General features: G+C 39.2%; 5 non-coding genes across 5 annotated transcripts; all 5 read left to right on the forward strand.

Moving 5' to 3' along the window:
• Positions 1 to 916: 916 nt before the first annotated feature.
• Positions 917 to 989, forward strand: TRNAR-CCG (transfer RNA arginine (anticodon CCG)). The gene has a single exon. It is a non-coding gene; the product is annotated as a tRNA-Arg (tRNA).
• A 4,004-nt stretch (positions 990 to 4,993) lies between these two features.
• Positions 4,994 to 5,069, forward strand: TRNAR-CCG (transfer RNA arginine (anticodon CCG)). Its single transcript has one exon. It is a non-coding gene; the product is annotated as a tRNA-Arg (tRNA).
• Positions 5,070 to 7,037: 1,968 nt separating this feature from the next.
• On the forward strand, positions 7,038 to 7,110 carry TRNAR-CCG (transfer RNA arginine (anticodon CCG)). The gene has a single exon. It is a non-coding gene; the product is annotated as a tRNA-Arg (tRNA).
• Positions 7,111 to 9,100: 1,990 nt separating this feature from the next.
• On the forward strand, positions 9,101 to 9,176 carry TRNAR-CCG (transfer RNA arginine (anticodon CCG)). The gene has a single exon. It is a non-coding gene; the product is annotated as a tRNA-Arg (tRNA).
• A 1,962-nt stretch (positions 9,177 to 11,138) lies between these two features.
• TRNAR-CCG (transfer RNA arginine (anticodon CCG)) lies at positions 11,139 to 11,211 on the forward strand. Its single transcript has one exon. It is a non-coding gene; the product is annotated as a tRNA-Arg (tRNA).
• The last annotated feature ends 2,066 nt before the right edge of the window (positions 11,212 to 13,277 follow it).

Here is a 13,277-nt window from a genome sequence, read left to right on the forward strand (position 1 = left end):
TTGTGTCAAGTGTCATGCCCATGAGACTCTGTGACACATGTTTTGGAAAATATCTGGCTTCAACAGGTGAAGGATTACTTGAAAAGTCAAGCAAGTTAGCAAGGATGTTCCAACCTAGAAGAGGGCATTGCAGTGTGAGGGCATCATAGAAGTCATCATTAGAGACAATGAATACATTATCACTAAGTCAATGACCTCCTAGTTATTATCTTTACCAAGTGGGTGGCCGTGAGACAGTGATCACCACAGATAGGAAGTCAGAGATGTCAGGTGAAATGAAAATATGCCAGGCAAGAAATCTAGTTTGTAGAAATCATCAATTTTTGAGACAGAGTAAGAAAAATGCTGGAACTCTAGAATAGTGTCCATAATGGAAAAATCTTACAGCAATTCTTAAATTTTGTAAAGTGCGAATGCCAAGAATATAACACACAGTGCATCGAATTTACGCATTTGGCCAATCCAAAGCAGTTGCTAAGGATTGGTGCATGTCAGGACTATTTGTCCCTATTTTGAGTTCATCTTCATTTCCATCTGTAGAAAGTACCAGTATATACACATTTTTTAGAAGACAAAACATCAGAAGCCGAACTAAAAGCTATTTCAGTGCATATAAATCAAAATACTATAAATAAGGATGGCGAGGAGTAGCAACCACCGCACTGTATACTCTCTTCAATCAAAAGTGTTCAATATGAATTGCGGAAGGGTTTGTGTTGCAGGAGTTGTTCCTTTCTTTACCTTCGCTCACTGGACCATCATATGCAAGGTGTGTTTTCCAAACTCACAGACTTGCTTTACATGTTGACTGTGTTTTTTTCATGTTTTTGTTGTTTTTGCCATGGGGTGTTTATTCTGTGTGTGAATTGGTGTTCAGATGGTGTATTATGGTCAGATCAGTGCTTTGCCAACAAGTGTCCCTGTGGCCTAATGGATAAGGCATCAGCCTCCGAAGCTGGGGATTGTGGGTTCAAGTCCCACCTGGGTCGTCAATTATTTTTAATTTTGATCTTAATTAAATATGAACGAATTTCAATATATATTAACATAAAGATGATTAAAAGGTCTCATCAATGAAAATCATCACACTCATTTCATTCACCTTGTCAATACTGATGTATTACCGCGACACTATGCAGTAAAGACACGTGAATCTTGTCCTGTCTTCATAGAGCTGCCTTGCAACTGTGACATATCACTTAATATTTTGCTTCTCAGGGAGTATAGCAGCAGAGAAACATATACTGCTCATTCAATTCATTATGAGGGCCCCAGCATTTAAGATGTTACTCTTAAGTGAGCTCCCATGTAGCCACCAATTGCTGAAAAGTGTCTTCCTCAGGTGCCATCTCAACTGTGAAGAGAATCCTCCTAAGCTAGCCTCCTTGCAGTGACATGTCACTGAGAATCATTTTCCTCAGTGAGAATCTCTGCAGTGAAAAAGTTTCTCTTAAGGGATTGTCTCTGTCGTGGAATGTTACAGGAAGTCCTCTTGGTTGGGTAGTGTCCCTGGATTGTAGATCATCCTTTTATAGAGCTGCACTGCACTCACATGTTACTGAACAGCACCTTCCTCTGCAAGAATACTAGCAGTAGAAAATATAGTCTTATGAGAATGAAGCCTGCTGTAAGAGCACCCGAAATAGCCCTATTGCCAGTGTCTCTGCAGAAAGTGGACACTGAGTTGAAACTACTTTCTTGAATTGATTGCACAGTTAAGTACCCTTGTTGCTCGGCACTGTTGCCATTATGGAATCGGAGCAATTGAGAAAGACAACGGTCCGTACTGTAGAATAGAATCCTGTTGTGCTCTTTTTAGTGACCAATCGACACTAGTGTACTAGGAATACATAAACATGATAAAACCGGAAGAAAAGTGATGAATTCAAATGTAATGCATTTTATTTAGAAAAGTCCACAAAACCTGCACCATTCAAAACTTGCAGTGAGTGATTAATAAGAGGATCTGAAACTATGTCAAAGGAAATGAATAGGTAAGACATGAAAATCACAAAAAATCTGGTGCTCAAGATGGATATTGTGTCAAGTGTCATGCCCATGAGACTCTGTGACACATGTTTCGGAAAATATCTGGCTTCAACAGGTGAAGGATTACTTGAAAAGGCAAGCAAGTTAGCAAGGATGTTCCAACCTAGAAGAGGGCATTGCAGTGTGAGGGCATCATAGAAGTCATCATTAGAGACAATGAATACATTATCACTAAGTCAATGACCTCTTAGTTATTATCTTTACCAAGTGGGTGGCCGTGAGACAGTGATCACCACAGATAGGAAGTCAGAGATGTCAGGTGAAATGAAAATATGCCAGGCAAGAAATCTAGTTTGTAGAAATCATCAATTTTTGAGACAGAGTAAGAAAAATGCTGGAACTCTAGAATAGTGTCCATAATGGAAAAATCTTACAGCAATTCTTAAATTTTGTAAAGTGCGAATGCCAAGAATATAACACACAGTGCATCGAATTTACGCATTTGGCCAATCCAAAGCAGTTGCTAAGGATTGGTGCATGTCAGGACTATTTGTCCCTATTTTGAGTTCATCTTCATTTCCATCTGTAGAAAGTACCAGTATATACACATTTTTTAGAAGACAAAACATCAGAAGCCGAACTAAAAGCTATTTCAGTGCATATAAATCAAAATACTATAAATAAGGATGGCGAGGAGTAGCAACCACCGCACTGTATACTCTCTTCAATCAAAAGTGTTCAATATGAATTGCGGAAGGGTTTGTGTTGCAGGAGTTGTTCCTTTCTTTACCTTCGCTCACTGGACCATCATATGCAAGGTGTGTTTTCCAAACTCACAGACTTGCTTTACATGTTGACTGTGTTTTTTTCATGTTTTTGTTGTTTTTGCCATGGGGTGTTTATTCTGTGTGTGAATTGGTGTTCAGCTGGTCTATTATGGTCAGATCAGTGCTTTTCCATCAAGTGGCCCTGTGGCCTAATGGATAAGGCGTCAGCCACCGAAGCTGGGGATTGTGGGTTCAAGTCCCACCTGGGTAGTCAATTATTTTTAATTTTGATCTTAATTAAATATGAACGAATTTCAACATATATTAACATAAAGATGATTAAAAGGTCTCATCAATGAAAATCATCACACTCATTTCATTCACCTTGTCAATACTGATGTATTACCGCGACACTATGCAGTAAAGACACGTGAATCTTGTCCTGTCTTCATAGAGCTGCCTTGCAACTGTGACATATCACTTAATATTTTGCTTCTCAGGGAGTATAGCAGCAGAGAAACAGATACTGCTAATTCAATTCCTTATGAGGGCCCCAGCATTTAAGATGTTACTCTTAAGTGAGCTCCCCTGTAGCCACCAATTGCTGAAAAGTGTCTTCCTCAGGTGCCATCTCAACTGTGAAGAGAATCCTCCTAAGCTAGCCTCCTTGCAGTGTTTTGGCACTGAGAATCATTTTCCTCAGTGAGAATCTCTGCAGTGAAAAAGTTTCTCTTAAGGGATTGTCTCTGTCGTGGAATGTTACAGGAAGTCCTCTTGGTTGGGTAGTGTCCCTGGATTGTAGATCATCCTTTTATAGAGCTGCACTGCACTCACATGTTACTGAACAGCACCTTCCTCTGCAAGAATACTAGCATTAGAAAATATAGTCTTATGAGAATGAAGCCTGCTGTAAGAGCACCCGAAATAGCCCTATTGCCAGTGTCTCTGCAGAAAGTGGACACTGAGTTGAAACTACTTTCTTGAATTGATTGCACAGTTAAGTACCCTTGTTGCTCGGCACTGTTGCCATTATGGAATCGGAGCGATTGAGAAAGACAACGGTCCGTACTGTAGAATAGAATCCTGTTGTGCTCTTTTTAGTGACCAATCGACACCAGTGTACCAGGAATACATAAACATGATAAAACAGGAAGAAAAGTGATGAATTCAAATGTAATGCATTTTATTTAGAAAAGTCCACAAAACCTGCACCATTCAAAACTTGCAGTGAGTGATTAATAAGAGGATCTGAAACTATGTCAAAGGAAATGAATAGGTAAGACATGAAAATCACAAAAAATCTGGTGCTCAAGATGGATATTGTGTCAAGTGTCATGCCCATGAGACTCTGTGACACATGTTTCGGAAAATATCTGGCTTCAACAGGTGAAGGATTACTTGAAAAGTCAAGCAAGTTAGCAAGGATGTTCCAACCTAGAAGAGGGCATTGCAGTGTGAGGGCATCATAGAAGTCATCATTAGAGACAATGAATACATTATCACTAAGTCAATGACCTCCTAGTTATTATCTTTACCAAGTGGGTGGCCGTGAGACAGTGATCACCACAGATAGGAAGTCAGAGATGTCAGGTGAAATGAAAATATGCCAGGCAAGAAATCTAGTTTGTAGAAATCATCAATTTTTGAGACAGAGTAAGAAAAATGCTGGAACTCTAGAATAGTGTCCATAATGGAAAAATCTTACAGCAATTCTTAAATTTTGTAAAGTGCGAATGCCAAGAATATAACACACAGTGCATCGAATTTACGCATTTGGCCAATCCAAAGCAGTTGCTAAGGATTGGTGTATGTCAGGACTATTTGTCCCTATTTTGAGTTCATCTTCATTTCCATCTGTAGAAAGTACCAGTACATACAAATTTTTTAGAAGACAAAACATCAGAAGCCAAACTAAAAGCTATTTCAGTGCATATAAATCAAAATACTATAAATAAGGATGGCGAGGAGTAGCAACCACCGCACTGTATACTCTCTTCAATCAAAAGTGTTCAATATGAATTGCGGAAGGGTTTGTGTTGCAGGAGTTGTTCCTTTCTTTACCTTCGCTCACTGGACCATCATATGCAAGGTGTGTTTTCCAAACTCACAGACTTGCTTTACACGTTGACTGTGTTTTTTTTCATGTTTTTGTTGTTTTTGCCATGGGGTGTTTATTCTGTGTGTGAATTGGTGTTCAGTTGGTCTATTATGGTCAGATCAGTGCTTTTCCATCAAGTGGCCCTGTGGCCTAATGGATAAGGCGTCAGCCTCCGAAGCTGGGGATTGTGGGTTCAAGTCCCACCTGGGTAGTCAATTATTTTTAATTTTGATCTTAATTAAATATGAACGAATTTCAACATATATTAACATAAAGATGATTAAAAGGTCTCATCAATGAAAATCATCACACTCATTTCATTCACCTTGTCAATACTGATGTATTACCGCAACACTATGCAGTAAAGACACGTGAATCTTGTCCTGTCTTCATAGAGCTGCCTTGCAACTGTGACATATCACTTAATATTTTGCTTCTCAGGGAGTATAGCAGCAGAGAAACAGATACTGCTAATTCAATTCCTTATGAGGGCCCCAGCATTTAAGATGTTACTCTTAAGTGAGCTCCCCTGTAGCCACCAATTGCTGAAAAGTGTCTTCCTCAGGTGCCATCTCAACTGTGAAGAGAATCCTCCTAAGCTAGCCTCCTTGCAGTGTTTTGGCACTGAGAATCATTTTCCTCAGTGAGAATCTCTGCAGTGAAAAAGTTTCTCTTAAGGGATTGTCTCTGTCGTGGAATGTTACAGGAAGTCCTCTTGGTTGGGTCGTGTCCCTGGATTGTAGATCATCCTTTTATAGAGCTGCACTGCACTCACATGTTACTGAACAGCACCTTCCTCTGCAAGAATACTAGCATTAGAAAATATAGTCTTATGAGAATGAAGCCTGCTGTAAGAGCACCCGAAATAGCCCTATTGCCAGTGTCTCTGCAGAAAGTGGACACTGAGTTGAAACTACTTTCTTGAATTGATTGCACAGTTAAGTACCCTTGTTGCTCGGCACTGTTGCCATTATGGAATCGGAGCGATTGAGAAAGACAACGGTCCGTACTGTAGAATAGAATCCTGTTGTGCTCTTTTTAGTGACCAATCGACACCAGTGTACCAGGAATACATAAACATGATAAAACAGGAAGAAAAGTGATGAATTCAAATGTAATGCATTTTATTTAGAAAAGTCCACAAAACCTGCACCATTCAAAACTTGCAGTGAGTGATTAATAAGAGGATCTGAAACTATGTCAAAGGAAATGAATAGGTAAGACATGAAAATCACAAAAAATCTGGTGCTCAAGATGGATATTGTGTCAAGTGTCATGCCCATGAGACTCTGTGACACATGTTTCGGAAAATATCTGGCTTCAACAGGTGAAGGATTACTTGAAAAGTCAAGCAAGTTAGCAAGGATGTTCCAACCTAGAAGAGGGCATTGCAGTGTGAGGGCATCATAGAAGTCATCATTAGAGACAATGAATACATTATCACTAAGTCAATGACCTCCTAGTTATTATCTTTACCAAGTGGGTGGCCGTGAGACAGTGATCACCACAGATAGGAAGTCAGAGATGTCAGGTGAAATGAAAATATGCCAGGCAAGAAATCTAGTTTGTAGAAATCATCAATTTTTGAGACAGAGTAAGAAAAATGCTGGAACTCTAGAATAGTGTCCATAATGGAAAAATCTTACAGCAATTCTTAAATTTTGTAAAGTGCGAATGCCAAGAATATAACACACAGTGCATCGAATTTACGCATTTGGCCAATCCAAAGCAGTTGCTAAGGATTGGTGTATGTCAGGACTATTTGTCCCTATTTTGAGTTCATCTTCATTTCCATCTGTAGAAAGTACCAGTACATACAAATACATTTTTTAGAAGACAAAACATCAGAAGCCAAACTAAAAGCTATTTCAGTGCATATAAATCAAAATACTATAAATAAGGATGGCGAGGAGTAGCAACCACCGCACTGTATACTCTCTTCAATCAAAAGTGTTCAATATGAATTGCGGAAGGGTTTGTGTTGCAGGAGTTGTTCCTTTCTTTACCTTCGCTCACTGGACCTTCATATGCAAGGTGTGTTTTCCAAACTCACAGACTTGCTCTACATGTTGACTGTGTTTTTTTTTCATGTTTTTGTTGTTTTTGCCATGGGGTGTTTATTCTGTGTTTGAATTGGTGTTCAGTTGGTCTATTATGGTCAGATCAGTGCTTTTCTATCAAGTGGCCCTGTGGCCTAATGGATAAGGCATCAGCCTCCGAAGCTGGGGATTGTGGGTTTAAGTCCCACCTGGGTCGTCAGTTATTTTTAATTTTGATCTTAATTTTGATTTTTAATTTTGATCTTAATTAAATATGAACGAATTTCAACATATATTAACATAAAGATGATTAAAAGGTCTCATCAATGAAAATCATCACACTCATTTCATTCACCTTGTCAATACTGATGTATTACCGCGACACTATGCAGTAAAGACACGTGAATCTTGTCCTGTCTTCATAGAGCTGCCTTGCAACTGTGACATATCACTTAATATTTTGCTTCTCAGGGAGTATAGCAGCAGAGAAACATATACTGCTCATTCAATTCATTATGAGGGCCCCAGCATTTAAGATGTTACTCTTAAGTGAGCTCCCATGTAGCCACCAATTGCTGAAAAGTGTCTTCCTCAGGTGCCATCTCAACTGTGAAGAGAATCCTCCTAAGCTAGCCTCCTTGCAGTGACATGTCACTGAGAATCATTTTCCTCAGTGAGAATCTCTGCAGTGAAAAAGTTTCTCTTAAGGGATTGTCTCTGTAGTGGAATGTTACAGGAAGTCCTCTTGGTTGGGTAGTTTCCCTGGATTGTAGATCATCCTTTTATAGAGCTGCACTGCACTCACATGTTACTGAACAGCACCTTCCTCTGCAAGAATACTAGCAGTAGAAAATATAGTCTTATGAGAATGAAGCCTGCTGTAAGAGCACCCGAAATAGCCCTATTGCCAGTGTCTCTGCAGAAAGTGGACACTGAGTTGAAACTACTTTCTTGAATTGATTGCACAGTTAAGTACCCTTGTTGCTCGGCACTGTTGCCATTATGGAATCGGAGCAATTGAGAAAGACAACGGTCCGTACTGTAGAATAGAATCCTGTTGTGCTCTTTTTAGTGACCAATCGACACTAGTGTACTAGGAATACATAAACATGATAAAACCGGAAGAAAAGTGATGAATTCAAATGTAATGCATTTTATTTAGAAAAGTCCACAAAACCTGCACCATTCAAAACTTGCAGTGAGTGATTAATAAGAGGATCTGAAACTATGTCAAAGGAAATGAATAGGTAAGACATGAAAATCACAAAAAATCTGGTGCTCAAGATGGATATTGTGTCAAGTGTCATGCCCATGAGACTCTGTGACACATGTTTTGGAAAATATCTGGCTTCAACAGGTGAAGGATTACTTGAAAAGTCAAGCAAGTTAGCAAGGATGTTCCAACCTAGAAGAGGGCATTGCAGTGTGAGGGCATCATAGAAGTCATCATTAGAGACAATGAATACATTATCACTAAGTCAATGACCTCTTAGTTATTATCTTTACCAAGTGGGTGGCCGTGAGACAGTGATCACCACAGATAGGAAGTCAGAGATGTCAGGTGAAATGAAAATATGCCAGGCAAGAAATCTAGTTTGTAGAAATCATCAATTTTTGAGACAGAGTAAGAAAAATGCTGGAACTCTAGAATAGTGTCCATAATGGAAAAATCTTACAGCAATTCTTAAATTTTGTAAAGTGCGAATGCCAAGAATATAACACACAGTGCATCGAATTTACGCATTTGGCCAATCCAAAGCAGTTGCTAAGGATTGGTGCATGTCAGGACTATTTGTCCCTATTTTGAGTTCATCTTCATTTCCATCTGTAGAAAGTACCAGTATATACACATTTTTTAGAAGACAAAACATCAGAAGCCGAACTAAAAGCTATTTCAGTGCATATAAATCAAAATACTATAAATAAGGATGGCGAGGAGTAGCAACCACCGCACTGTATACTCTCTTCAATCAAAAGTGTTCAATATGAATTGCGGAAGGGTTTGTGTTGCAGGAGTTGTTCCTTTCTTTACCTTCGCTCACTGGACCATCATATGCAAGGTGTGTTTTCCAAACTCACAGACTTGCTTTACATGTTGACTGTGTTTTTTTCATGTTTTTGTTGTTTTTGCCATGGGGTGTTTATTCTGTGTGTGAATTGGTGTTCAGCTGGTCTATTATGGTCAGATCAGTGCTTTTCCATCAAGTGGCCCTGTGGCCTAATGGATAAGGCGTCAGCCTCCGAAGCTGGGGATTGTGGGTTCAAGTCCCACCTGGGTAGTCAATTATTTTTAATTTTGATCTTAATTAAATATGAACGAATTTCAACATATATTAACATAAAGATGATTAAAAGGTCTCATCAATGAAAATCATCACACTCATTTCATTCACCTTGTCAATACTGATGCATTACCGCGACACTATGCAGTAAAGACACGTGAATCTTGTCCTGTCTTCATAGAGCTGCCTTGCAACTGTGACATATCACTTAATATTTTGCTTCACAGGGAGTATAGCAGCAGAGAAACAGATACTGCTAATTCAATTCCTTATGAGGGCCCCAGCATTTAAGATGTTACTCTTAAGTGAGCTCCCCTGTAGCCACCAATTGCTGAAAAGTGTCTTCCTCAGGTGCCATCTCAACTGTGAAGAGAATCCTCCTAAGCTAGCCTCCTTGCAGTGTTTTGGCACTGAGAATCATTTTCCTCAGTGAGAATCTCTGCAGTGAAAAAGTTTCTCTTAAGGGATTGTCTCTGTCGTGGAATGTTACAGGAAGTCCTCTTGGTTGGGTAGTGTCCCTGGATTGTAGATCATCCTTTTATAGAGCTGCACTGCACTCACATGTTACTGAACAGCACCTTCCTCTGCAAGAATACTAGCAGTAGAAAATATAGTCTTATGAGAATGAAGCCTGCTGTAAGAGCACCCGAAATAGCCCTATTGCCAGTGTCTCTGCAGAAAGTGGACACTGAGTTGAAACTACTTTCTTGAATTGATTGCACAGTTAAGTACCCTTGTTGCTCGGCACTGTTGCCATTATGGAATCGGAGCAATTGAGAAAGACAACGGTCCGTACTGTAGAATAGAATCCTGTTGTGCTCTTTTTAGTGACCAATCGACACTAGTGTACTAGGAATACATAAACATGATAAAACCGGAAGAAAAGTGATGAATTCAAATGTAATGCATTTTATTTAGAAAAGTCCACAAAACCTGCACCATTCAAAACTTGCAGTGAGTGATTAATAAGAGGATCTGAAACTATGTCAAAGGAAATGAATAGGTAAGACATGAAAATCACAAAAAATCTGGTGCTCAAGATGGATATTGTGTCAAGTGTCATGCCCATGAGACTCTGTGACACATGTTTCGGAAAATATCTGGCTTCAACAGGTGAAGGATTACTTGAAAAGTCAAGCAAGTTAGCAAGGATGTTCCAACCTAGAAGAGGGCATTGCAGTGTGAGGCCATCATAGAAGTCATCATTAGAGACAATGAATACATTATCACTAAGTCAATGACCTCCTAGTTATTATCTTTACCAAGTGGGTGGCCGTGAGACAGTGATCACCACAGATAGGAAGTCAGAGATGTCAGGTGAAATGAAAATATGCCAGGCAAGAAATCTAGTTTGTAGAAATCATCAATTTTTGAGACAGAGTAAGAAAAATGCTGGAACTCTAGAATAGTGTCCATAATGGAAAAATCTTACAGCAATTCTTAAATTTTGTAAAGTGCGAATGCCAAGAATATAACACACAGTGCATCGAATTTACGCATTTGGCCAATCCAAAGCAGTTGCTAAGGATTGGTGCATGTCAGGACTATTTGTCCCTATTTTGAGTTCATCTTCATTTCCATCTGTAGAAAGTACCAGTATATACACATTTTTTAGAAGACAAAACATCAGAAGCCGAACTAAAAGCTATTTCAGTGCATATAAATCAAAATACTATAAATAAGGATGGCGAGGAGTAGCAACCACCGCACTGTATACTCTCTTCAATCAAAAGTGTTCAATATGAATTGCGGAAGGGTTTGTGTTGCAGGAGTTGTTCCTTTCTTTACCTTCGCTCACTGGACCATCATATGCAAGGTGTGTTTTCCAAACTCACAGACTTGCTTTACATGTTGACTGTGTTTTTTTCATGTTTTTGTTGTTTTTGCCATGGGGTGTTTATTCTGTGTTTGAATTGGTGTTCAGTTGGTCTATTATGGTCAGATCAGTGCTTTTCTATCAAGTGGCCCTGTGGCCTAATGGATAAGGCATCAGCCTCCGAAGCTGGGGATTGTGGGTTTAAGTCCCACCTGGGTCGTCAGTTATTTTTAATTTTGATCTTAATTTTGATTTTTAATTTTGATCTTAATTAAATATGAACGAATTTCAACATATATTAACATAAAGATGATTAAAAGGTCTCATCAATGAAAATCATCACACTCATTTCATTCACCTTGTCAATACTGATGTATTACCGCGACACTATGCAGTAAAGACACGTGAATCTTGTCCTGTCTTCATAGAGCTGCCTTGCAACTGTGACATATCACTTAATATTTTGCTTCTCAGGGAGTATAGCAGCAGAGAAACATATACTGCTCATTCAATTCATTATGAGGGCCCCAGCATTTAAGATGTTACTCTTAAGTGAGCTCCCATGTAGCCACCAATTGCTGAAAAGTGTCTTCCTCAGGTGCCATCTCAACTGTGAAGAGAATCCTCCTAAGCTAGCCTCCTTGCAGTGACATGTCACTGAGAATCATTTTCCTCAGTGAGAATCTCTGCAGTGAAAAAGTTTCTCTTAAGGGATTGTCTCTGTAGTGGAATGTTACAGGAAGTCCTCTTGGTTGGGTAGTTTCCCTGGATTGTAGATCATCCTTTTATAGAGCTGCACTGCACTCACATGTTACTGAACAGCACCTTCCTCTGCAAGAATACTAGCAGTAGAAAATATAGTCTTATGAGAATGAAGCCTGCTGTAAGAGCACCCGAAATAGCCCTATTGCCAGTGTCTCTGCAGAAAGTGGACACTGAGTTGAAACTACTTTCTTGAATTGATTGCACAGTTAAGTACCCTTGTTGCTCGGCACTGTTGCCATTATGGAATCGGAGCAATTGAGAAAGACAACGGTCCGTACTGTAGAATAGAATCCTGTTGTGCTCTTTTTAGTGACCAATCGACACTAGTGTACTAGGAATACATAAACATGATAAAACCGGAAGAAAAGTGATGAATTCAAATGTAATGCATTTTATTTAGAAAAGTCCACAAAACCTGCACCATTCAAAACTTGCAGTGAGTGATTAATAAGAGGATCTGAAACTATGTCAAAGGAAATGAATAGGTAAGACATGAAAATCACAAAAAATCTGGTGCTCAAGATGGATATTGTGTCAAGTGTCATGCCCATGAGACTCTGTGACACATGTTTTGGAAAATATCTGGCTTCAACAGGTGAAGGATTACTTGAAAAGTCAAGCAAGTTAGCAAGGATGTTCCAACCTAGAAGAGGGCATTGCAGTGTGAGGGCATCATAGAAGTCATCATTAGAGACAATGAATACATTATCACTAAGTCAATGACCTCTTAGTTATTATCTTTACCAAGTGGGTGGCCGTGAGACAGTGATCACCACAGATAGGAAGTCAGAGATGTCAGGTGAAATGAAAATATGCCAGGCAAGAAATCTAGTTTGTAGAAATCATCAATTTTTGAGACAGAGTAAGAAAAATGCTGGAACTCTAGAATAGTGTCCATAATGGAAAAATCTTACAGCAATTCTTAAATTTTGTAAAGTGCGAATGCCAAGAATATAACACACAGTGCATCGAATTTACGCATTTGGCCAATCCAAAGCAGTTGCTAAGGATTGGTGCATGTCAGGACTATTTGTCCCTATTTTGAGTTCATCTTCATTTCCATCTGTAGAAAGTACCAGTATATACACATTTTTTAGAAGACAAAACATCAGAAGCCAAACTAAAAGCTATTTCAGTGCATATAAATCAAAATACTATAAATAAGGATGGCGAGGAGTAGCAACCACCGCACTGTATACTCTCTTCAATCAAAAGTGTTCAATATGAATTGCGGAAGGGTTTGTGTTGCAGGAGTTGTTCCTTTCTTTACCTTCGCTCACTGGACCATCATATGCAAGGTGTGTTTTCCAAACTCACAGACTTGCTTTACATGTTGACTGTGTTTTTTTCATGTTTTTGTTGTTTTTGCCATGGGGTGTTTATTCTGTGTGTGAATTGGTGTTCAGCTGGTCTATTATGGTCAGATCAGTGCTTTTCCATCAAGTGGCCCTGTGGCCTAATGGATAAGGCATCATCCTCCGAAGCCGGGGATTGTGGGTTCAAGTCCCACCTGGGTCGTCA

Source organism: Ambystoma mexicanum, chromosome 3q, assembly GCF_040938575.1.
Source record: "Ambystoma mexicanum isolate Mex_15411 chromosome 3q, UKY_AmexF1_1, whole genome shotgun sequence".
Classification (NCBI taxonomy): Eukaryota; Metazoa; Chordata; class Amphibia; order Caudata; family Ambystomatidae; genus Ambystoma; species Ambystoma mexicanum.